We start from the raw sequence: 24,824 nt of genomic DNA, 5'->3' as shown, positions 1-24,824 counted from the left end.
CCAGAATGTAGTGCTCCTGGCCCTGCACTCAGGACTCATCTCTGGTGGGGCTGGGGAGCAATACAGAGTGTTGTTCCTCAAAACATTCAACAACAGAGGTGTCGGTGGTGTCGATGGCCTTGTCAACACAAACTTGGCCTTGAGCATTGATTCATTTGAATGCCTAACATCCCGAATCGGACAATTATGCTTGAATAGATGTGGCTCACTGCTGGAAGTTTCTATCTTCGTAGTCTACTCACCAACGGCCAACTACAAAGAAGAAGAAATTGAGAAGTTCTACATGGAGCTGGAGAAGTTCTATAAAGACCACACCTTCTACAAGATCATTGTTGGTGATTTTAATGCCAAGATAGGACCGAGAAGGTCGCCCGAAGAACTCCACGTTGGATCCCATGGTCTAGAATGAAACAAACAGGGTGAGAGACCGTCTGAGTTCATCATGTCGACCAAGACCACCCATGGTAACTCACTGTTCCAGAAGGCCGAATTTAAACGTTGGACATGGGAGTCTCCCGGTGGACAGTTCCACAACAAAATTGACCACATCATATTCAATCGAAGGTTTTGCCTGACTGATGTCGCTGTTATCCCAAAATTCCAAACGGGATCAGACCACCGTCTCCTTCAAGCAAAATTCTACTTCACAGAGCAGGGAGAAAGGACTACAAAGTTTAAGTTTAAGAGGAGAATTCCCAGAATGACCACCAACTGGGGGCTCTTTGGCACTATTGTGGCAATGTGGGAAGATGCCGTCTTTGACAACATCAATGAGAAATACAATCGACTGGTTCATCACCTCCATGATTGCGCGAAAAATGCCAAGAATGAGAAAACCACAAACAGACACCTGTCTTCAGAAACTCTCAAGCTCATTGGCAAACATGGTTTGGTACGAGTTCAGGCAACTACAAGCTAACGTCCGAGCTAGCAAAGCTGTGCAGAGAAGCGATAAAGGAAGACCTCAAAGAGAGAAGAGCAGCAGTGTTGGCTGATGTGGCAGAAGCTAGGAAAAGTATTTGCAACACTCACCTGTCCTTCACCAACTACAAGACCAAGATGACTGCCCTTCGAAGTCCCGATGGATCTATCACATCTTCCAGAAAGGCAATGGAGAGGATTATTCACGACTTCTACTCGGATCTCTTCAACAGCCACGTCCACCTGCCCACATACCAAATTCCGCAGGATGGATATGTCGTTCCCAATGTTATCCCTTCCGAAATCCAACACACCATTTCGTTGGTAAAGAGGTGTACAGCATCCGGTCCAGACATGGTCAGACCTGAACACCTGAAGAATCTGCCACCAGTTTTTGTCAATACACTGGCTCAGCTCTTCACATGCTACCTGTCAGAATGCAAGGTTCTGTCCCAATGGAAAACCAGCAGGACCATTCTGTTATACAAGAAAGGAGACATCCACGACATCAGCAACTATTGCCCAATCTGTCTGTTATCCATCGTCTATAAGTTGTTCACTTGAGTCATTTTGAATAGAATAGGCAGAACAACCATGCGAGCAAGCCAGGATCCAAAAAAGGATTCAGCACCATTGACCATATCCACACGGTGACCAAACTCATTGAAGTTTCATGTGAGTGCAAGATGCTGCTCTGTCTAATGTTCACTGATTTAAAGAAGGCCTTCGATTCTGTTGAGATTGAAGCAGTCATTGAAGCCCTAGCCAAACTGGGAGTTCAAACTTAGTACATCAAGATCCTCCATGAGCTGTATTACGGATTCACCACCAGGATCTCACCATTCTACAAATAAGTGATTATTGTCGTAAAGAGAGGGGTTGGGCAGAGTGATACCATTTCACCAAAACTCTTCAGTGCCACCCTCGAGAAAATCATGTGATGGCTGGAATGGGAAGGAATGGGAGTGAAGATAGACAATCGGCAACTATGCCACCTCCGCTTCACTGATGACATCATTCTCATAACATCAAACATTAGCCAAGTGGCACAAATGCTGCTCAATTTCAACCACGAGTGTGGAAAGGTCAGACTGCAGCTGAATCTCAGCAAAATGATGTTTATGAAAAACGAACTAGTCTCTGATGTTCCATTTGCTCTCAATGGAATGAACATCTCTGAATGCAGCAGCTATGTGTACCTGGGTCAAGAACTCAACATGAGAAACGACGTGGTGCCAGAACTGCACAAGAGGAACAGAGCAGCGTGGAACGCCTTCAAGAGCATCGAAGATGTGGTTAAGAAAACGAAGAACCTCCAGCTCCAGGCACATCTTTTTGATTCCACCGTTCTTCCTGCACTAACATACGCCTCAGACACCTGGGCCCTATGAAAACAGGATGAGAATGCTATTTGGGTATCCCAAAGATGAATCGAAAGAGGTATGCTAGGAGTATCACATTTCACTCAAGTGAGAGTTCCGACCTCCGTCGATGGTCAAGAATCAAGGACGCTGTCTTATTTGCAAAGGCATCAAAAATCAGATGGGCCAGACATGTAATGCCATTCAGAGATGACTGCTGGACTAGAGCTGTTACCGACTGGATTCCACGGGACGTCAAAAGACCGTGTGACTGCCACGAACAGATATCATTGGGCTACACTAGCACGTGACAGAGACAAATGGAGACGTTACCTGCCCACTCAAGCAAATCGAGGATCAACGGGATGACAAGTGATACAAGTGATACAAGTTAATGAGGATTTTTTTGTTTTGGCTTTGGGCCACACCCAGCAGTGCCCAGGGTGTAGTGCTCCTGGCCCTGCACTCAGGACTCATTCTGGTGGTGTTGGGGGGGGGGGGGCAATACAAAGTGCTGGGGATTGAATCCTGGTCAGCTGTGTGCAAGGCAACTACCCTACCCTCTACTACTTCTCCAGTCCCCAGAGAAAGCTTTTTATAGGATTCAATACTCTGAATAATATGTGCCTGAATTTCTCATTAACAGTATTATAAATGGTGCCTCAATTTGAAAAATGGGGAAACCTTTTTAAATTATACTGTACTGTTGTAAAAAAAAAAGCTCTTCATAGAATTTTAAAAATTTCAACACCTGTTCATGATAGAAACTCAACAAAATTAGGATAGAAGAAACTTACCTCAATATTCTGTCCCATGATCATGAATTAGAAGAATTAACACAATTAAAATAACCATAGGGGGGAACATAATTCAGTGGAGCTCTTACCTTGCATGTATGACAACACGGATGGATGTAGAGTATAGTAAGATAAGTGAAAATAGTCAAATAAGACATGATTTTATGTCACTGTTACTGTCATCCCATTGCTCATCAATTTGCTCGAGTGGGCACCAGTAACATCTTCATTTTGAGACTTGCTGTTACAGTTTTTGGCATATTGAATGTGCCACAGGTAGCTTGCCAGGTTCTGCCATGCAGGCAAGATACTCTCAGTAGCCTGCGGGGCTCTCCAAGAGGGGAGGAGGAATAGAATCTGGGTCTGCCCCATGCAAGGCAAACACCCTGCCACTGTGCTATTGCTCCAGCCCAATTTTATAAAATTTTATGTACATATGAGGATAAAGAAACAAAACTAATAGACAAACAAAACAAAATTCTTAAGTTGAGGGACTAGAGAGATAGTACAGAGGGTAGAGTACTAGCCTTGCACACCGCCAATCCAGTTGAATCCTGGGCCCCCAGGAGTGATCCCTAAGCACAGAGTCAGGAATACATCCTGAGCACTAGGTTGTGTAGCCAAAAAAAAAAAATTGAGAAAGAGTTCTTTACAGAACCACCACACCACCTCCAGTGTCACACATGTACTTCTTTAAGATATGAATTTCCTCTGCTTTAGGAATTTCTTTTTCTTTTTTTTCTCTTTCTCTTGAGTGGAGTGCCACTGTTGTCCTTAAAATTAGTATCCTCCTTCAATAGAACTATTTTACTTCAGAATTTCAAGCAGAGATCCTCAAGAGAGCTCTTCGCCTGATCTTATTCATCTGTGGAGCATGTGCTATTTGTTTCAGACCTCAAAAAACCCTTGAGGGCTAGAGAGATAGTATAGTGGATAAAGTGCTTGCCTTGCATGTGCCAACCCAGGTTCAATCCCCAGCATCCCATATGATCCCCTGAGCACCGCCAGGAGTGATTCTTGAGTGCAGAGCCAGGAGGAACCCCTGAGCACCCCCAGGTATGGCCCAAAAATTAAAAAAAAAACAAAACCTGAGATCACATCTTACCACCCTACACGCTTAATATACCTCTTATTGTGTCCATACAAAATAACTAATATTAAGAAGTAGAATTAAGATGTTCATTAAGATGTTAATTAAGTTATTGGACTAAGGAAAGGAGAAAAATACCCTAAGTGGTCATTTTGTCCTTGAGGGAGGAAGGGATTTCATATGTTGATTGTGCTATGGGACCGGAGGTCTGGTGGCTACCCCAATGTGGGGGAATTTTGAGAGAGACTAGAGAGAAAAAAGGGCTGCAAGATGGAGCGCAGAGAGATGAGCATGGGGGACAGGAGGAGATGGGAATGAGGGGCAGAGTGAGACTAGAATGAGGGGCTTAATGAGACTGCAACAGGCTTGGGGGGTGCAGAATGGAATAAATGGCAATTGATCATCAACCAACCTGGCGTCCCTGTTCCCTCCTTCATACGTTTATTGGCAGCCCAGCCACTGCAGGCAGGGGAGGGGAGCAACCCCAAGACCACCGAACACAGGCAGCAAGAGAGAGCCACAGACTTCCCAGTCTCACGGTGATGACACAGAAGCCTGTATAATAACATCCACTGAAACAAACACACAGCCCAGGAATTCTCATCCTAGAGATTGCAACAGTGTTTACCAACTTTGTACAATGTTCCTAACAGTACTCTTTGTAATGTTCAAGTCAAAATGGGTTACCACCCAAATGTCTGTCAGTAGTAGAATGAATAAACAAATTAGAATGCTCAAAATATTATATGCCTAAAATTCAACTATCAACAATTTTATAAATCACAGTATTTTTTAAATGTGAACAAAAGCAAATTGGAGTGCATCACATAATGAGACATTATCATGCATGAGAATGACCCATCCTGAACCATATGCAACAATTTGGGTAAATTTCACAGTCAATGATGACTGAAAAAAGGCAGACTCAAAAGAGTACATACTGCACAGTTCCACTTACAAAATCAGGCAAAAGTAAATAAAATGAAAATCAGACAAAACAAAGCTGTTCTATTAGAAACAATAGAGAGTGAGGACTGGAGTTTTTGTGGATATTTTTGTTGGTTAGTTGTTGGATATTAACCCTAAGTGTTTTAGGCTTCATCAGTGAATTCCCCTTTTCCTCCTCTTAGAGAAGCTTATCATGCTCTTGCTAACATCCCTAATTTAGTTCAAGATTATCTTTAATTTTCCCTTTGTATTTTACCTCTCATTGTCACAGCTCCCTAAGCCAGTCTTGATCACTTATAAGCGAAAACTTTCTGATAATTCTGTGCTTTGTATTTGAAGTGCTGCGTATTGGTGCCTGCTTTTCTATTTCCCCTATAGCCTTTCTATATTTTACTATAGAGCAATGTTCTTTACTTAAACACAGAAAGACCATTAATGCTATGTTCCTAATATTTGGAAGTTGATGACTCCTGGATATCTATCATAATTACTTGACTCAGGCTCCAGTTGCCGCAGTTCCTAACACCCCACAAAGGGAGATCTCGAGTGGGACTGGGATAAACACAGGATGAGAAGCAAAACTACTTCGACATCAAAATGGGACAGTCTAGAAAGCATAGAAACAGTCTTGATGCAAGCTGTTATGACTAAGAGACAGGACTCCCATGGGGAAGGACAAGCTGAATTGGCATGAGGACTTAGTCTGGTATTTACGGTAAAAGCCTAACTTGCCCTTGTAGCCCAGAGAACTAAGTTTTGGAATCTATATCTCTTATTGTGTTTATTCAAATAACTGCAAGTATTACTAAGACGTGAGCTTCATTGTTTAATAAGTACAACTAAAGGGAAAGAGAAAAAGCAATATAGATGTCCCTGGGAGACAGAGCATCTCCTTGAGTTAATTCCCCCAAGGGAATTGCCTCTGCTGAAACGCTTTTCCTCTGTAAATGATTAATCACACCTACATGCAGTTCAATAGCTTGAACCCCTTCAAATGTTCTTTAAGTCTGTTAGCAACTCTGCACTAAACGGGCCATTTTGACCACCAGTCTGTGGTTCCCCATCACTTTGTTCCTCTGCTGGGAAGACTGGGGGGACTGGGGAGGCACTGAACACACGTGTGTTCTCAGCCACTGAACACACGCATAGAGCACCCCCACTTTTTGAACTCACAGTGGACCAGCTTTATTTTTGCTTTTTTGTTTTTGTTTGGGGAGCACACCCAGTGGTGCTCAGGGGCTACTCCTGGCTCTGCACTCAGGAATCATGCCTGCCTGGCTGGGGGCACCATATGGGACTCTGGAGCTTGAACCCAGACCTTCCGCATGTAAGGCAAGTGCCTCATGCACTGTACTACTCCCTCTCTGGTTCCCCAGGTGCATCAGTTTCCACGCTGAGAACTCTGGGATCTTCCCTGAGTGGGGCAGCAGCCTCCCCTGTACTCCCCCAGTCACAACCACAACCCACAGTTACTACCATGTAAACTGATAGCCCAGTTCTACAGCTCCTAAAGTTCCTGTAGTATGCAGATGTCTGGTTGGAGCACACCAAACTAGATGGAAAAGTAATATAGAAGCCAACTAAGCTCAATAAACAAAAACAATAACACAGAAGGGTCAGCTAGCAACAAACAGTTTAGTAATCCCTCAGACAAGTACTTAATGACCCCATGGTGTGATATAACAATTTTCACAAATTTCCTTTTACTAGAGTATTTTTGCTTTTGCTGAGGGCCACTGAAAACAAAAGCAAAAATACTTTATTTAAATACCATGATTTACAAAGTTGTTCATGCAGGGGCACACGGCCGACTCGGGTTTGATTCCCAGAATCCCATATGGTCCCCCCAAGCACCGCCAGGAGTAATTCCTGAGTGCAGAGTCAGGAGTACCCCTGTGCAATGCTGGGTGTGATCCAAAAAGGAAAAAAAAACACCAAAAAAACCCCCACAAAGTTGTTCATGCAGCTGTTATGGGAATTCAGTGTACCGTACCAACACCAATCCTACCACCAGAGTGACCTTCTGGTCCATCATTGTCCTCATTTTCCCAACAACCCCCAAAGTCTGCCCCCTTAGCAGGTGCAAAATAATTTTATATTGCTCATTACTGAGCAATAAATATGGCTAAATGGCTAATTGAATTATCAAAAACTTCTTCATGGAGTTGGAGAGATAGTATAGAGGGTAAGGCACTTACTTTGCATGAGGCCGACCTGGGTTTGACCCCCAGCATCCCATAGGGTCCCCTGAGCACCATCAGGAGTAATTCCTGAGTGCAGAACCAGGAGTAACCCCTGAGCATTGCTGGATATGACTCAAAAAACAAAAAAAAAATGAAGAATATATTGTTTTGAGGAGCTGTGCATGCAGCTGACCCAGGTTCAATCCCCAGCATCCCACATGGTCCCCCAAGCCCTTCTAGGAATGATCCTTGAGCATTGAGTGAGAAGTAAGCTCCAAGTATCATCAGGTGTGAATGAAGATAGATAGATAGATAGATAGATAGATAAATAGATAGATAGATTTGGTTTTTGCATCATACTTGATGATAGTCAAAACTTAGTCCTAGATCTGGCTTCGGGATTACTCCTAGAAAATCTGGGACACCATATGCAATGCCAAGAATCGACCCAAGGTTGGCCATATGCAGGGCAAATGTCTTAATCTCTCTACTATTTCTCTGGACCATTAAATCAGTGGGTTTTTTTTTTTTTGCTTTTTTTGGGGGGTCACACCCGGCGATACACAGGGGTTACTCCTGGCTCTGCACTCAGGAATCACCCCCTGGCAGTGCTCGGGGGACCATATGGGATGCTGGGAATAGAACCCGGGTCGGCCGAGTGCAAGGCAAACACCCTACCCTCTGTGCTATTTCTCCAGCCCCAAATCAGTGTTTTTTAAATCAGTTTTTTTTTAAGTATAGTTTTAAAATTTTACACCAGTAATGGTAGTAGTCGCTTTAATTTATTATGAACCTTCTGTGTGCCCTATACTTAGAATTTCTTATGCAAGCCTCAAAAAAAAAAAGAACCAGGACGAGTGTTAACTGGGAATAACATTTCTCCAGGGATATTCTGGGGTCACAAGCGTCAGATTCATCCAAAGATCTTATTAAATAGATTCACATGCCCAACCTCAGAACCTCTGGGGCTTTATCTGAAAATATACATTTTTAAAAGCATAAAATAAAATGTTTCAGGTCCCTATAACCCTTATAATTTTTTTAATATAGGAAATAGAGAAATAGTATAGGGAATAAGGTGCCAGCCCTGCATACAGTCTACCATGGTTTTATACCCCACACTGCATATATGGTTTCCTGAGAGCTTCCATGTATGCCTCCCAAAAATATATTTTTTAAATTTTTTTTATATGCATTAAAAGCCATTTTAGTCTTTGCTCTCTTTAACCATTTAGCTAGAGGACTTTGTTCCCACATTCAGTGTGGTAGCACCACCTTGTGGTCACAGCTGCCCAATGCATTAGTCTACAAGGACTTGGGCCTCTCACCAACCTACTTCCCTATAGTTTAAGTGAAACAGTATAGTAAAGAGATTATTCTTACAGTCTTGCAAGAAACCAAAGTTTTCAACAAACCAATGCCTGGACGCAATTTGGCATTTTCTCCTATTATTTTTCTTTCATAAAATTCTTCTATACTACACGTTTTCTAGTTGCAGTGACATAAATTTTAGAGTTGGTAAAGGTTCGCAGACTCCTGAGACTGTTCAGGCTATTAAGCATCAGAAGGCGGTAGTGTCTCTCCGATTATTTCTCAGACCTATTAACTCTGGTTCAGAAACCAGGATAACTGTGTATAAGCCCCAGGTTGATGAGCACTCCCTAGAAAGGGCCCTCTAAGGTTTGACTTGACACGGAAGTGCTTTCTTGTACTCTACAGCGTCTACCAGACTTTCTCCTCTCTTCTCTCTCAGTAAAATAAGGAAAAGGCAGGTGGACATGCTGCTAGACAGAGCTGTCCTCTCCCACTGAGGGTTTCTCCAGGCACGGCAGCAGTGACGGCCCTATTCAGGCACTGCCACAGCAAACCACCTACCTCTGGGCCTCTCCCAGCGCCCTGCAGGTGTCTCGAAAGCCCACAGGCTTAACCAGCTGCCTCTGCAAATGCTCACAACTGTTCATCTACAGGTTAGAAGCCAGCCCTCTTCACCAATCCTAACTTTACAGCAATTATTTTAACCCAAAGGTCTACCTTGGGTTTTTTTGTTGTTGTTTTGCTTTTTGGGCCACACCCGGCAACACACAGAGGTTACTCCTGGCTCTGCACTCAGGAATTACCCCTGTGGTGCTCAGGGGGCCATATGGGATGCTAGGAATCGAACCCGGGTTGGCCGCTAGCAAGGCAAATGCCCTACCCGCTGTGCTATTGCTCCAGCCCCTCTGCCTTGATTTTTTTGTTAAACTAATTGTGCTGAGAACAGGGGCTGAGCTCCAGGGACCCATGCAGAACAAAACGTTTCTTGGTCAAAAGTGCCCAAATGCCCTACTTGCCTGCTCCCTGAGGAAGACGTGGTGAAGGGCTGCCTGAGTCCCATTCTGCCCACATGCCTGAAAGGGTTGAGCTGCTCTTATGACTGAGGCCTCTACACTCTGGCTCTCCTTGAACAATAGGATCCCTATGCCAGACCCCAGTGAGCTGTCCTCCTCCTGGTAGTCCTGCATGTAAACTACCCACACATCTGAAACGTGTTTAGTCTGTGAGGAATATTGGGGGGAAGAGGTGGTTCCCTACCTCCTGATTCCCTCCTGGATTGATCCCCCAGGTTGCACCCATCCCCCACAGCCCCACAATTACACTTCACCCACACCAGACCCCAATATTCCTGCTTGTGGCCCTTTCCACGACTAGTTGGTTGCCTTCCACCTGAGGAAGGCAGGGAGCTAGGGAAGGGTCCCCAAGGCAATGGAATTCCTGGAAAGTAAAAACCATCTAGCCCTAAGATTCTCAGGACCCACCTTGTGAACACAGGAATAATGGCCTGAAAAGATATTCGTGGTACTAGCACAGACCAGAGAAGGCTCAGAACAAAGGCCTAGAAATGAATTTCAAAGAAGACCATCTACCAATTCCAACTCTACTCCTTTGGCAACCACCCTAGCTATAGACTCTTACCTAGGTAGAAAGGCCCACGTTGGGCAGCTTGGGAAAAACCCTTCAAAAGCCAGCTTGAACAAAGGAAGAAGCACATATGCTGCCTGAGCCCATGTACTGCTTGTGTCCTTGTGTCATGGCCTAGCCTGAGCACATGTGCTGCCCACATCTTCCTTCTTGAGATATGTTTCTCTGCCTGTGGAGAAGCCTGCATTCTCTCTTGAGCACATTTCTCTCTCTCTCTCTCTCTCTCTCTCTCTCTCTCTCTCTCTCTCTCTCTCTCTCTCTCTCTCTCTCTCTCTGTCTCTGTCTCTGTCTCTCTGTCTCTGTCTCTGTCTCTCTGTCTCTGTCTCTCTCTTTCTCTCTCTCTCTCCTCTCTTTTTCTCCCCTCCTTTTCCTCAAAACACCTCCAAATAAAATCTATTTTCACTTCACTGCTTTTAATTCCTCCTGGAATTCTTTTCTGCAAAGAGCAATTTTTCACTGCAGACTAAATCTATGACTCCCTGAGAAATTTGGTGGTGGGAATCCTGAATGACACAAAACAAGTGGACATCAGGTGTGGCTTGACAGTTACCTACTGGTGTTGGAAAGGCTCTATGTCCATGCCATGCAGGGGGTAATCACAGACTTTATCAGTTCTAGCCTTCCCAGCCGATCCTGGGGCAGAAGAGGTAGATCAGGAGAAAGTGGCCATCTCTCTCCTCTCTGCTTCACATAAGTTACTCCATGGGTCCACCAGCATCACACCCATCCCCACAATAGCTTTTTTTCTGATTCATTTTTGGCATTTGGTTTTTAGGTTTGGGGGGATTTTTTGCTTTGTTTTGTTTTTTGCTTAATTTTTGCTTTTGTTCTGGCACCATACCTGGTGGTGCACAGGGCTTACTCCTGTTTCTGTGTCTCAGAGCTTACTCCTGGCAGTGTTCAGGAGACTATATGTGGTATAGGGATTGAACCTGGGTCAGTTGCACGCAAGGCAAACTCCTTATCACTCAGGCCTCTCATCTAACTCACTTTTGTTTTGTTTTGTCTTGGGGCCACACTCAGCAATACTCAAGGGTAATTCCTGGACCTGCATTCAGAAATCACTTCTGGCAATGCTTGGGGGACCATATGGGATGCCAGGGATAAACCCGGTTGGCCACATACAAGGAAAACACCCTACCTTCTGTACTATCACTCCAGGCCCTCTTCTAATTCACTTTTAATATTGCACTTGATTTTTTAAATTGTAGTTTAAGTCATATGATTGCAAACTTTAATGGTTTTGATGTACATAGTTACAGGACCCCCTACCACCATCCTTATATCACTTCTAATTCACCTCACCCTCCTCTACCCCACTTTTGTAATACAAAGTTTTGTAATATAAGGTAAAAGATTTGTCATCATTAGATACTATCTTTTTTATTTAATCACCAGGAAATTACAAAGTTATTTTGGTTTTTGTTTTGATTTTTTTTTTTAGGCCACAATGAATGATGGTCAAGGGTTAGTTACTCCAGGCTCTGCATTCAGGAGTTACTCCTGGCAATGCTCAGGATTCCTTGTGGGATGCAGGGGAATTTAACTCAGGTTGAGCAGCCAACCTCCTATACTCTCACTCTGGCCCTTAAATTATAGTTATTCATGACTGGATTTTAGGCATACAATATTTCAACATCAATCCCTTTACCAGTGTCCAGGTGCCTCCACCAAAGCCCTCCCACCACCTGTCTGCCTCCTACCCACCAGTCAGCCTTGAGAGAGGTGCTTTTTTTTAATATAAATGTTTGCATTGTGACGTATAGTATTGTTGCTGGTAGGGTTTCTCATCTAACCACCTTTTAGCATCACTCTCCTGATAAAACACTTCCCTCTACCATAGATGAGTGAGATCATCTGTGATTAGTCCTTCCTTGACTTATTTTACTTAACATGATACCCTTCAGTTCTATCCAAGTTACAACAAACCAAAAGACTTCATCTTTTTTTTTATAGCTGCACATTATTCTATTGTCTATACAGTCATCTTCATTTAGTCATTTGTCATTGGACTTTCGTATTGTTTCTGTATCAGGTACTCCATTGAATATAGGTGTGGATATATATTTTCAAGTTAATAGTTTTGTGTTTGGGGGTTAGATGTCTAGAAGTGGAAACCCCAGATGATATGGAACATTAGTTTTACTTCTCTGGAGGATTCTCCATCCTATTCCCACAGGGACTGAAACAAACAACAACCCCACCAATTGTGTCTCCTATTTTACCACATCTCCTCGAATACTGGTTCTTTCCAGACTTTTTTGTATGTGCCATTTTCACTGGTGTGAGAGGTTATCTAATTGTTAGTTTTGCATTTTCTGATAATAAGTGCTGATGAACAGCAGCGCAGCCATGAGGGGCATGGCTGCACACTACCTGTTTTTGGAAGCACCATCTGGGGGTAGTGGCAGAAACAGCAAGGAAATAGAAAGCAGAGCCTGGGCTGGAACACAGGCCTTGCTATAGACACTCCTGGTTCAGGCCCAGGTATCACATAGTCCCTTGGTATTGCCAGGAGTGATCCTGAAACACTGAATCAGGAGTAGTCTCTGAGCACCCCTAGGTACAGCCTAAAATTTTTAAAAAGAGAGAAAGGAGCCTGTTATGGATTGATGACACCCTCTGGTTCTCTCTCTGCAAGGTATGTGGAAGTAGATCAGGCCCTTTTTAACTACCTGTCTCCAATAATTCTCAAAAACTTGAACAAAGGGTTACTTCCTAATTTGATGAAACTTGAACAATAATTTTGAGCATAAAAAATGGAGGTAGCTTTAGTTATACTTCAAATTGGTGGAGCCATACATGCAGGTATCGAGATTTTGTCTCCCCTCCTTCATATGATACAGAGAAGCTCAGAAGCATTGATGTGGAAGAGAAGAACCAGGATTACAGTCTAATCTCCAATAGGCTACAGATGAGTGACCTTAAGCAAGTGATCTGTGTGGCAGGAAAGCTAATGTCCCACCAGCCTCACAAAGTAGCTATTCACTGCATCTCACATTCATTTGGTGTGTGTGGTGCACGAATCGCTCCCCACTATCCCAGTTCCTGGGGGAGCAATGGCCTCAAGAAGGAATGAGGAATTTTGTTGTTTGCAGGAAAAGGAAAGTCATCTCTAATCACTGCCTAGGTTTTCCAGGCCCATCATCTTCCCTTGCAGAAAAGAATTTCAGGAGAAGATGAATTAGTGAATTATTTTATAATTCTACTTAAAGAAATTTGTTTTGAGAAATGTGAGGGGAGAAAAACAGAAATATGTTCAAGAGAGAAAACTACATGTTTAAGAGAGAGCAGGAACTTCTGGACAGAGCGTGTATATCAGTTCAAGATGTAGATGAATCTCCACAGTAGAGAATAAGCCCCACATGCCTTTATAAAATTGGTTTTATCGTGAGGCTTCTTACAAACTGCCCCCATTTAGGTCTATTGCTGGCACATTGTCAAAGAGAAAAGCCTTTGACTCTTGATGATTTTTTTCTGTTTTTGTATTCTTATCAGGACCTTTAGGTTCTCTTGAAACAGCTCCCTTTCTGAGGTGCCCACCCTTCTCTGGGAGCTGAGTCAGGTTCTGTATCTAGGTGTTAGCTCATTTTCTTCACTCCCAAAGAGCTGAGGGTTTGCATCTCAAAGGGATGTGGTCTTTACGCCTTTGGGCTACATCATGGCTAGATAATTTTTTCTTAGTTTTATTATTTCCAGAAAACTCATTATTGCCCCCTACTCTGCAATACTGGGCCTGTGCTCTACGAGTTATCTTCCCACTCCCTTAACCTTGCTTTCTAATTAAAGTGTGGCTAACATATTACTTGGTGTTGATTTTAAAGGTATAGCATCTCATGGCCTCTCTCCACATGCTCGGGTCCGAGCCTCACCCACAAGTGAATCTGCAGAAAATCCAGGTATGTGAGACTTGTGACAGAAAACTCCAGTTCAACGGAACTGGGAATGAGTGACCTCTGCCATGTCCCCCACATTTCCAGCAACTTGGCAGTCACACCCACAAGCCACTTCTGGCTGGCACCAAATAATCTCATCATTGGCCACAATCCAGAGACTCATTGTCCTTCTGTCTCGAAAGAAAGCATAAAAAGACTGCCATAGCCATGGTGCTGGACTCTGTGCCAGGCTGTTTCATTTGGGGTGCCCCGTAGGGGGCCAGATGAGACCCCTTCCTGCCCCAACAGAGCCAGTCCCAGCAGCTGAAAAAAACCTCCAGAACTCAACCTCCACCATGCTCAAGGCCACTCTCCACATGCTCAAGCCAAGCCTCACCCATGAGTGAACCTATTCCTGGACCCTGGCCGACATCTCATACCTCACACCGTTCATACTCCAAGAGTAGCACACCACATTTTATGGGGTTTAAAGTAGAAGGCAACAAATCTTAGAGGGAAATATATTTTTACAGACATATATGTATAAGCACACAAGGCTCAACCCTTAATAACATATTAGTAATCTCTTATAGAAGGGCTTAATGGCCCTGGGTGAAATACAACAATCTTCACACACTCTCCTCTAAGGAAAACTTTTTGGAGCATTTTCAGCAGTTTATTCATAACAAACAATACAAAATAAATTATTTCAGTTCTGCTTTGGGGCAGGGGTTGGGGTTCAGGATGGAAACATCCAAAATATGGTGATAGGAAGTTATATTGATGGTGGGATTGGTGTTCAAATATTAAATGTAATCAAATATTGTGAACTACTCTATAAAAATAAAATAAAATTTAAATTTAAAGAAAGGGCATAGCATAATGATTTGATATTTAGATATCTTGCAAAATAATCACAGTAAGTCTAATTAACATCTGTTATAATGTATTATAATAACTTTTTTTTTTTTGCTTTTTGGGTCACACCTGGTGATGCACAAGGGGTTACTCCTGGCTCTGCACTCAGGAATTACTCCTGGCGGTGCTCAGGGGACCATATGGGATGCTGGGAATCGAACCTGGGTCAGCCTGGGTCAGCCGCATGCAAGACAAGCGCCCTACCCGCTGTGCTATTGCTCCAGCCCCATAATAACTTTTTCTTAAGATACATTCCCTCTTGGAGAGTCTGGCAAGCTACCGAGAGTATCCCATCTGCATGGCAGAGCATGGCAAGCTTCCTGTGGCATATTTGATATGCCAAAAACAATAACAAGAAGTCTCACAATGGAGACGTTACTGGTGTCCGCTCGAGCAAATCGATGAACAACGGGACAACAGTGCTACAGTGCTACATTTATTGCCTATTCTCTTATCAACTTTTAAACTATGCACATAAATATAACATCCCCAAAAGATTTCTTTTATAACTCTAAGTGTGCACCTTTTAATCATCTTCCCCATTTCTCTTGTTTCTCACCCCACACCCTTACCCTACCCCACCTCTACCTTTGACAAACACCCAATTCTTCTCTGTATCTGAGTTTATTTTGTTGTTGTTTTGCTTTTTTTTTCTTTCAACTTAACATGATGTCCTCATGTTTCATCCATGTTGTCACAAATGGCAAGATGTTTGTTTGTTTTTGTTTTGGAGTCCACTCGGTGATACTCAGGATTTACTTCTGGTTCCTAGCTCAGATATCAATCCTAGCAGGTCATATAGGATGCCAGATTACACTCAGCTCAGCCATGGGCAAGGCAACAGCCCTACCCACTGTTCTATCACTCCATCCCAAGATCAAATCTTGATTTAAAGAGACAACATTTGGGGCTGGAGAGATAGCACGCGGCCGACCCGGGTTCAAATCCCAGCATCCCATATGGTCCCCTGAGCACAGCCAGGGGTAATTCCTGAGTGCAGAGCCAGGAGTAACCCCTGTGCATTGCCAGGTGTGACCCAAAAAGAAAAATAAATAAATAAATAGACAACATTTATCTTAAACATACAGCTAAATAACACACACACACAAAAAAAAAAATCCACATTTCTACATTGGAAATCATATTAAATTTGTTATTTTGAAGTCTAGTTAGCAAGGAATTTATTTTAAATGTTTCTATTTATTATTTTGTTCTTTTTTGTGGGGTAGTGGGAGGTAAGGGTGTGGGTCATACCTGATGGTGCTCTGGAGCTACTCCTATGTCACTGTCACTGTCATTCCGTTGCTCATCGATTTGCTCGAGCAGGCACCAGTAACGTCTCCATTGTAAGACTTGTTGTGACTGTTTTTGGCATATCCAATAAGCCACAGGTAGCTTGCCAGGCTCTGTCATGCGGGTGAGATACTCTCGGTAGCTTGCCAAGCTCTCCAAGAGGGACAGAGGAATTGAACCCGGGTCAGCAGCGTGCAAGGCAAATGCCCTACCTGCTGTGCTATTGCTCCAGCCCACTCCTATAACTACTCCTATGCTCAGGGGTTATTCCTGGCCGCCATTGGGAGACTGTTGTTCATAGTGCTGGGAATCAACTGGAGTCAGCAGTGTCAAGGCTCTGGTTCCCTAGTTTGTTTGTTTGTTTGTTTGTTTGTTTTTCAACCTTTGGCCAATTTTTAAATTTTTTGTCATAGTTAAGATAATATTATGATGTTGACATTCATGGTCTTGGGATGCAGTTTCTTCACCCCACCATTACTGCCCACTCCTGCCTCTGTGTCACATCCACCCTAATTTGTTCTTAAATGTGCACTTCACAAGCCCTAAGCCATAAAATGCTGATAATGAAGAGCTCATTTGTTCCTAAAACAAACCTAAGCTTTTGTTTCCCTAGTGAAAACATGACACTGTCCTTTAAGGTCCTTGAATGTTTGCAATAGAAATACACTCAGCAGGTTTGATGTGCTTAAGAATTTAGTGCCGCCCTTGAACAACAAACCTTATTGTTCAATCAAGCAACTTCCTCTTGTAAAGGAACATTGACGTATATTGTGGATACTGTTGAAAGAAGCAATATATCTCAATGTTCCTTAACAAGAGGAAAACAGTATCAAAAAAAAAAAAAGAACTCAGCTGTTAAAAGAAAAACTGTTGTTGTAGTTGGGCTGAGTCTGAAAGCACTGATTTTTGTATTTTAGGTTTGTAAAGTGTTGTTTTTTTCTTGCCCAAAAGCAACAAGTTCTGCCCTGCAGTGGGCAAAGCTGAGAATGTCAGATGGTGCCCCAGGCGGGGAAAGAGGACAACCAAATCTAAACCACAGTTTGGGGGGGAAAAAAAAATCTGCCTGCTGAACTTTGATCCTTTCACCTCAGGAACTTTTCTACATAAGGACAAACCTCTAAAAATACAACAAGCGCTTGTTTGATGCTGAAATCCTCCTCTGCCTCTTGGACTGAGGATTGCGGATAGTTCAGAGACCTGAGCCAGCGGGGAGGAGCTCGCCCAGAGGGACAGTTCTGGGCTGGGCGGCCTAGAAAGCGTCGCTGTGGGGCCAGGACCCCTGAAGGGCGGGCCACCTTCACTCTAAACTCTAGGGAGTGTCTCTTCCAAAGCGGGGATCTCATTTTATGCTTCTTGGGTGAGGAAGTTAATTAAATTGGGATTCCCTGCAGGGGCTGGAAAGATAGTGCAGTACAGCTGGTAGGGCCCTCGCCTTCCACTGGGGAGATCTGGATTTGATCCCACCCCCCATCCCCCCACCCCGCACTCGGCATGGTCGCGGGAGCCCACCAGATGCAGAAGTAAGCCCTGAACTCTGCCAGGTGTAAGCCCCAAACCAAAACAAACAAAAAAAGAGGGATTCAGATGTACAAATCGTGCTAGATGTTTATTCGACTTTATTCCTTAATCATTCCCATTTTATTCCTTAGTCATCCTAATTATAGGGCTAATTTGTGATTTTATAACCTGACAGATGTAGCTTCCTGTGCGGTTTTTCTCCTCTTTTGTTGCTGTGGCTTCGATGACAAAGGTGGGATAGGGGGAGGGGTCACTGCTGGAAGAAGACGGACCCGTGCTTGTAGGGGTCACATACTACAGTGGTGCTGCTTGGGGTTCCGAATATGTGAGTTGTGATGCTCACACACAATCACGAAGAGCCCAGTGGGAGTTGCTGTGGTACTCACACACATACTGGCGATGGGTTCCGCTTCTGACCGCAGCACCCGCAAATCCTGGTTAGCTACAATGCAGTCACGTACTATGCAGCTATACCAGGGGTTCCAGACCACCGAGCTGCCAGGACTAAGCTCAGTGCGTTTGGGCAGTGCCGGGTTTTGAACTCAACGCCTTATATTTGCCCGGCAGATTCTTTTAGCCACCAAGCCACCTCCCAAGTTCCCAACAAAGCTCCCGTGCGCTTGTGCACTTTTCTTTTCTTTTTTTTTTTTTTTTTGGACTACCTGGCAATGCTCAGAGCTTACTCCTACTGTTGTTCAGGTTTCAGGCTTCAATCCCTGTACTATATCTCTGGCCCTCATGTGCACTTTACATGGGTTTAAGTATCTTCCTTTGTAGGGCTGGAGCGATAGCATAGCGGCTAGAGCATTTGCTTTGCACACAGCCGACCCGGGTTCGATTCCCAGCATCCCATATGGTCCCCTGAGAACCGCCAGGGTTAATTCCCAAGCGCAGAGCCAGGAGTAACCCCTGTGCATCGCCGGGGGTGACGCAAAAAAAAAAAAGTATCTTTCTTTGTCAGGGCTGCAGTAACAAAGCAGCAGAGATAAGGGAGCATGAACAAGAGAAATTTATTTTTCTCACAATCCTGAAGGCTGCAAATCTGAGATTAAAGGCCATCTGCAGGGACCAGAGAGATGGCTCAAGGGACTGATTGAATACTTTGCATACAGGAGTCCCATCCCCTGCCCCAATCCCCTGCATCATGTGGTCCCCAAGCACCATCAGGTCCACAAACAGAGTTGAGAGTAGCCCCCTAAGTCACCAGGTGTGACCTCAAAATGAAAGTAAGTAAATGAAATTGTCATCTGCAGACCCAGGTTCCCTGAGAGAGTAGTGAGAGTGTCTGCTCCCTTGCTCATATGGCTGCTTCTTCCTGTGAGGTCACATCTCCTTTATTTATGTGTCTGTGTCCCAATTTCTCCTTCCGATCATATTGGATAAAAAGCTACACTGATTACCTCAGTTTTGCTTAATAATCTCTTTTTGTTGTTGTTTTATTTGTTTTTTCATTTGTTTGTTAGTTGGTTTGGGGGCTGGAGACATAGCGCAGTGGGTAGGGCGTTCGCCCTGCACACGGCCGACCCGGGTTTGATTCCTCTGCCCCTCTTGGAGAGCCCGGCAAGCTACCCGTGGTGTATTCAATATGCCAAAAATAGTAACAAGTCTCACAATCGAGATGTTACTGGTGCCCACTTGAGCAAGTCGATGAGCAACAGGGTGACAGTGACAGTGACAGTGTTGGTTTGGGAAGCCACAACCAGCAGTGTCCGCGCTTATTTCTGGCTCTGCATTCAGGAATCTCTCGTGATGGTGCTCTGGGACCATACGGGAAGCCAGAGGATCAAACCAGGGGTTGGCCACATACAAGGTAAGTGCTTTACCCACACTGTACTATCAGTCCAGCTCTTAATTACCTTTAAAGACCTTATCTCCAGGAACCAGAGAGAGAGTACAGGGGTTCAGGTGCTTGCCTTGCATCCTACCAAGTCCAGTTGGAATCCCCAGCTCCATAGATGGTCCCCTCAAGCACCACCTGAGGGCAATCCTGAACAAAGAACCAGGGATAGTCCCTGAGCACTGCTAGGTGTGGAAGAAAGAGGAGGAGAAGGAGGAGAAGGAGGAGGAGGAGGAGGAGGAGGAGGAGGAGGAAGAGGAAGAGGAGGAGGAGGGGGGGAGGAGAAATAAAGATCTTATCTCCAAACATGGTCACATTCTGAAGTTAGAAATGGTGGTTCAACATATTCAACATATGAATTTGGAAAGGGCTGGAATGGGGTACACAATTTAGCCCATAAGAGTACAGAACAAAGTTGATGAGCACAGGCCCTGATGTCCAACATAAGATTTGTTTTGTTTTGTTTTTGTTTGGGGGCCACACCCAGCAGTGCTCAGGGCTTATTTCTGGCTCTATGCTTGGGTATTTTCCTGTAGACCTGAGGGACCATGTGGAGTACTAGGCATCGAACCCAGGTTGAACACTTGCAAGGCAAGCACCTACCCGGTATACTATCACTCCGGCCCCTAAGATTTGTTTTTTGAGCCAAAAAAAAAAAAGTATAATTCTTGTAGATTGTATAATTATTTGAAGATAGTGGCTACATTTTTTTGGCATAGTTTGACCCTCCTCAAATCCAGTGTGCTCTCACTGATAGTTAGATTAATATTTAGCTATTTGGAGGCTTGAATGATGTGGCACCTTGCAATCAGGAAGGCCAGTCCTAATGATCATGAATATCACAGGTGAAACAGGAGAACTCTTCCTGAGGCACGCAGACCTAGTTCCTCCCTGCTATGCTGCCCTTCTTGGTATTCATGTAGACATCTCTCACTGTAGAGGTCTGCCTTTGGGTTTTCTACTTCCTGGGCCACCTTGAAGTGAAATAACTGTACAATCACAACAGTTCTCTAATAAAGAAGATAGTCTGTAGGTGCAGGGACATCTGAATAGACAGCCCTAAACAACGCACATGAGGCTTTGACTATTGTCTACTCTGAGCCATCGGATTAGAGAAACAGGTTAGTGGGCCACCAAAATTTACCAATATATGTGTGCACTTCCTAGAGATTCTAAGCTTACTGAGTTAGTCATGTTGCAGAATTGTCCATCAAAAAAGGAAGAGATGGTCCAGAGTGACAGTACAACAGTTAGAGTGCTTGCCTAGCATGCTCCCACCCGGGTTCAATCCCCAGCATCCTATATGGTTCCCCAAGCCCACCAGGAATGATCCCTGAGTGCAGAACCAGGAGTATGCCCTGAACACTGCCAGGTGTAACTCAAACACACACACACACACACACACACACACACAAATAAATACATAAATACATAAATAAATACCATAGATACCAATTGTGCTTGAGTAGAAAACACTAGAAAAAATTATATTTGACACCAGTGGGATCGGCAGAGTTTTCCTCTGAAAACTGAACAAGCCCCAAAGTTTTCACAATACTTGTATAGGGAGCCTGTAACTGTAGTTACAGCTAGAGAGAGGTATGTGTTGGGAAAGCATTACACATGACAGGGTAAGTGACATCACTAGGAAGGAGGAATATACAGGGCCAGAGTTGCACACAACAGGCGAGCACCACATTACACAAGAGTGGGTCTGGAGCGATAGCACAGTGGGTAGGGCGTTTGCCTTGCACACAACAAACCTGGGTTGGACTCCCAGCATCACATATGGTCCCCTGAGCACCGCCAGGAGTAATTCCTGAATGCAGAGCCAGGAGTAACCCCTGTGCATCGCTGGGTGTGACCCAAAAAGAAAAAAAATAAAACATTACACAAGAGTGTTAGGATGATACATAATCTGCAGACTTCTGCACTGAGTGAGACAATATGTAAATTTAGTAAAAGCAATTCCAAAGAATCAGATCTCCCCTGATTGGAACCAGATTTCCTTTCCCAGTCAAAGAAATAAAAATAGGCTCTGATAGTGTAGACTGGTTGACTGGAATTGGCCTCAGTGGTGATCTATACCAGTTAATGTTAATATGAGATCAAAATTTCCCTACCAGAATATAGAAAAAAAAAGTATAAAAGCTGTCCAGCCACTTGACTACCTAGTAGTGGTTTAAAAGGTTAATGTCATTGAACATCATGGAGGGCACAGCAAATGTATAGAATCACTTATTCCACATACAGATTTGTCTGTTCTGTTCTGTCTGTTCTTCTGCTTTCTAAAAGTAGCACTTTTAGAAAACCTTCTTTAGTCTTCTGGCATACACAACATACTCTTTGGTTTGTTTTGCTTTGTTTTGCTTTGTTTTGTTTTGTTTGTTTTACACGCCCGTTCTGTACTCGGGGATCATTCTGGCAGGGCTCAGGGGGTGACTCTATGTGGTGCTGGGTTGGCTGCATGAAAGGAAGCACTTTACCAGCTATATTGTCTCATCTGGTGCTATTTCTCATACACAGCATACTCTTGAGCAAGTGAGTCATTTTACAGTAAAAGAAGTAAACCACTGGACTCAGCTCTTAGAACTTGCTGATTTTCCATATTCCTTGTCATCTTTTTTTTTTTTTTTTGCTTTTTGGGTCACACCCAGCGATGCTCAGGGGTTACTCCTGGCTTTGCACTCAGGAATTACTCCTGGCGGTGCTTGGGGAACCATATGGGATGCCGGGGATCGAACCCAGGTAGGGCAAACGCCCTACCCGCTGTGCTATCGCTCTGGCCCCTCCTTGTCATCTTTTAAGCAGCTTGCCTAATAGAATGACAGGATAACTTAAACAATACTCCACAATTCTACATAGTGAGTGAGGTCAGAGTGCTAGAGACTATGAGTATTTATGAAGAATATATAATAGCTTCCACTGCACGCAGCCAACCCAGGTTTGATTCTTCAGCCCCTCTCAGAGATCCCGGCAAACTACCAAGAGTATTTCGCCCACACGGCAGAGCCTGGCAAGCTACCCGTGGCATATTCGATATGCCAAAAACAGTAACAAGTCTCACAATGGAGATATTACTGGTGCGCTCGAGTAAATCGATGAGCAACGGGATGACCATAACAATGATATAACTACCCCCATCTTCAATCCATAGATCCCAAAATCAAAATTTCCTCTCCCTACCATATTTAATTATTCACTTTTGCTTGACTTCTGTCCTACCATCTTTCAGAGGACTTAATTTCCAAGAATAAAATGACACACCATCAGTTCTCTGAACTGTAAGTTGACACGTCCTGCAGATGTTTTGAATCTACCTACACTGCAATAAAACAGATGTACCATGTTGTTGTTAATGTAGTAAGGAAATTAAACATAGTAGAATAGTAATAATAATACTGAGCCATCCTTGCATTTCTTAAATAAAATTAATTTGGTTATATATAGGTCCTAATTCTTGGGCTGAAGATATGCTTCAGCGGTATAGCGTTGCCTCATGTGTGAGGCAACTGAGTTTGATTCCCAGCACCCACACACACACACACACACACACACACACACACCACTAGGTTAATTTTATATATATTTAAACTACATATTTATACTAGTTATACATGTAACTCTGCCCAAATAAAGGTTAATCACTCTACTCAACCACAGTTGTAATCTACACTAAACTGACCAGTAATACACTAAAAGGCAAATCTCTACAAATTTCAAAGAAAATATCACATGTATGTCAGACTAAAATGCAATTAATTAATAAGAAGCAATTCACAAGTAGAGAACTGAAACATTCCTTTATGAAACTTGTTTTTTTGCTTGCTTTTAGGTCACACCCTGCAGTGCTTAGGGTACACTTCCAGCTCTTCGATCAGGAACCACTCCTGACGGGAATCAGGGAACCCATACGTGGTGCCAGGGGTCAAAACTGAATTGGCCATGTACCACATACTGTACTATTTCTCCAGCCCATGTATGAAAACTTTAAGGCTATTTCTTATGTCTTCTAGATCAGATAAAAATTACAACAAAAGGGGCTGGAGGATAGTACAGCAGGTAGGGCATTTGCCTTGCACACGGCCGACCCGGGTTCGATTCCCAGCATCCCATATGGTCCCCCGAGCACCGCCAGGAATGATTCCTGAGTGCAGAGCCAGGAGTAACCCCTGTGCATCACTGGGTGTGAACCAAAAAGCAAAAAAAAAAAAATTACAACAAAAATCAAATATTTATATCGAATAACACTACAATTTTGTTATGCATAAAAAACTCATAGGCTACAGCAAAAGGAGATACAGTAGAAATTTTATAATATTTATAACAGAAAACTATCTATAAACAGAAAAGCATAAGATCAAATATCCTTCTTCAAAGGTTAAGGAAAAGGGCCAGAGGCTAAACAGGCTAAACACATCACTGAATGCAGGTGGCCTAGGTTCAATCCTTATCATTACACAGAGCCAGGAGTAGCCCCTGAGCACAACTGGCTGTGGAAAAAAATGCACAAATAAATAAGTAAATAGGAAAAGAACAGAATAACCCACAGAAAGCAAAAGAAAGAAAGAAAGAAAGAAAGAAAGAAAGAAAGAAAGAAAGAAAGAAAGAAAGAAAGAAAGAAAGAAAGAAAGAAAGAAAGAAAGAAAGAAAGAAAGAAAGAAAGAAAGAAAGAAAGCTAAGAGCTAAGATAATTAGATAGAAAATAAAAATATAACAAAGACTATCTGCAGAGACAAAATTGTTTCTTTGAAATTAACAGTATCTGAAGATGCCTATCAAGAAAAAATCCAGGGGTTGGAGTGATAGCACAGCGGGTAGGAAGTTTGCCTTGCATGAAACTGACCCAGGTTCAATTCCCACCATCCCATATGGTCCCCCGAGCACTGCCAGGAGTAATTCCTACATGCAGAGGCAGGAGTAACCCCTGTGCATCACCAGATGTGACCCAAAAAGCAAAAAAAATAAATGCAATTAAGGGATATCTCCAGATACAGCAGAGATTAAAAATAGACAATACTATAAATAACATTGAGTCAATGTATTTGAAAATGTTCAGCATAGTCAAAATTTCTAAAAATATATATATGAATAATTTTCAAAAATATTTAAGAAGAAACAAAAA

At 43.4% G+C, this 24,824-nt stretch overlaps 1 pseudogene; it reads left to right on the top strand.

The window, feature by feature from the left end:
- The first annotated feature begins 283 nt into the window (after positions 1-283).
- The window catches only part of LOC129403509 (uncharacterized), a 62,935-nt pseudogene continuing 38,394 nt past the window's right edge, over positions 284-24,824 (top strand).

Source organism: Sorex araneus, chromosome 3, assembly GCF_027595985.1.
Source record: "Sorex araneus isolate mSorAra2 chromosome 3, mSorAra2.pri, whole genome shotgun sequence".
Lineage (NCBI taxonomy): Eukaryota > Metazoa > Chordata > Mammalia > Eulipotyphla > Soricidae > Sorex > Sorex araneus.
The sequence above is the reverse complement of the archived record's forward strand: the minus strand, read 5'-3'. Positions and strand labels throughout refer to the sequence as shown.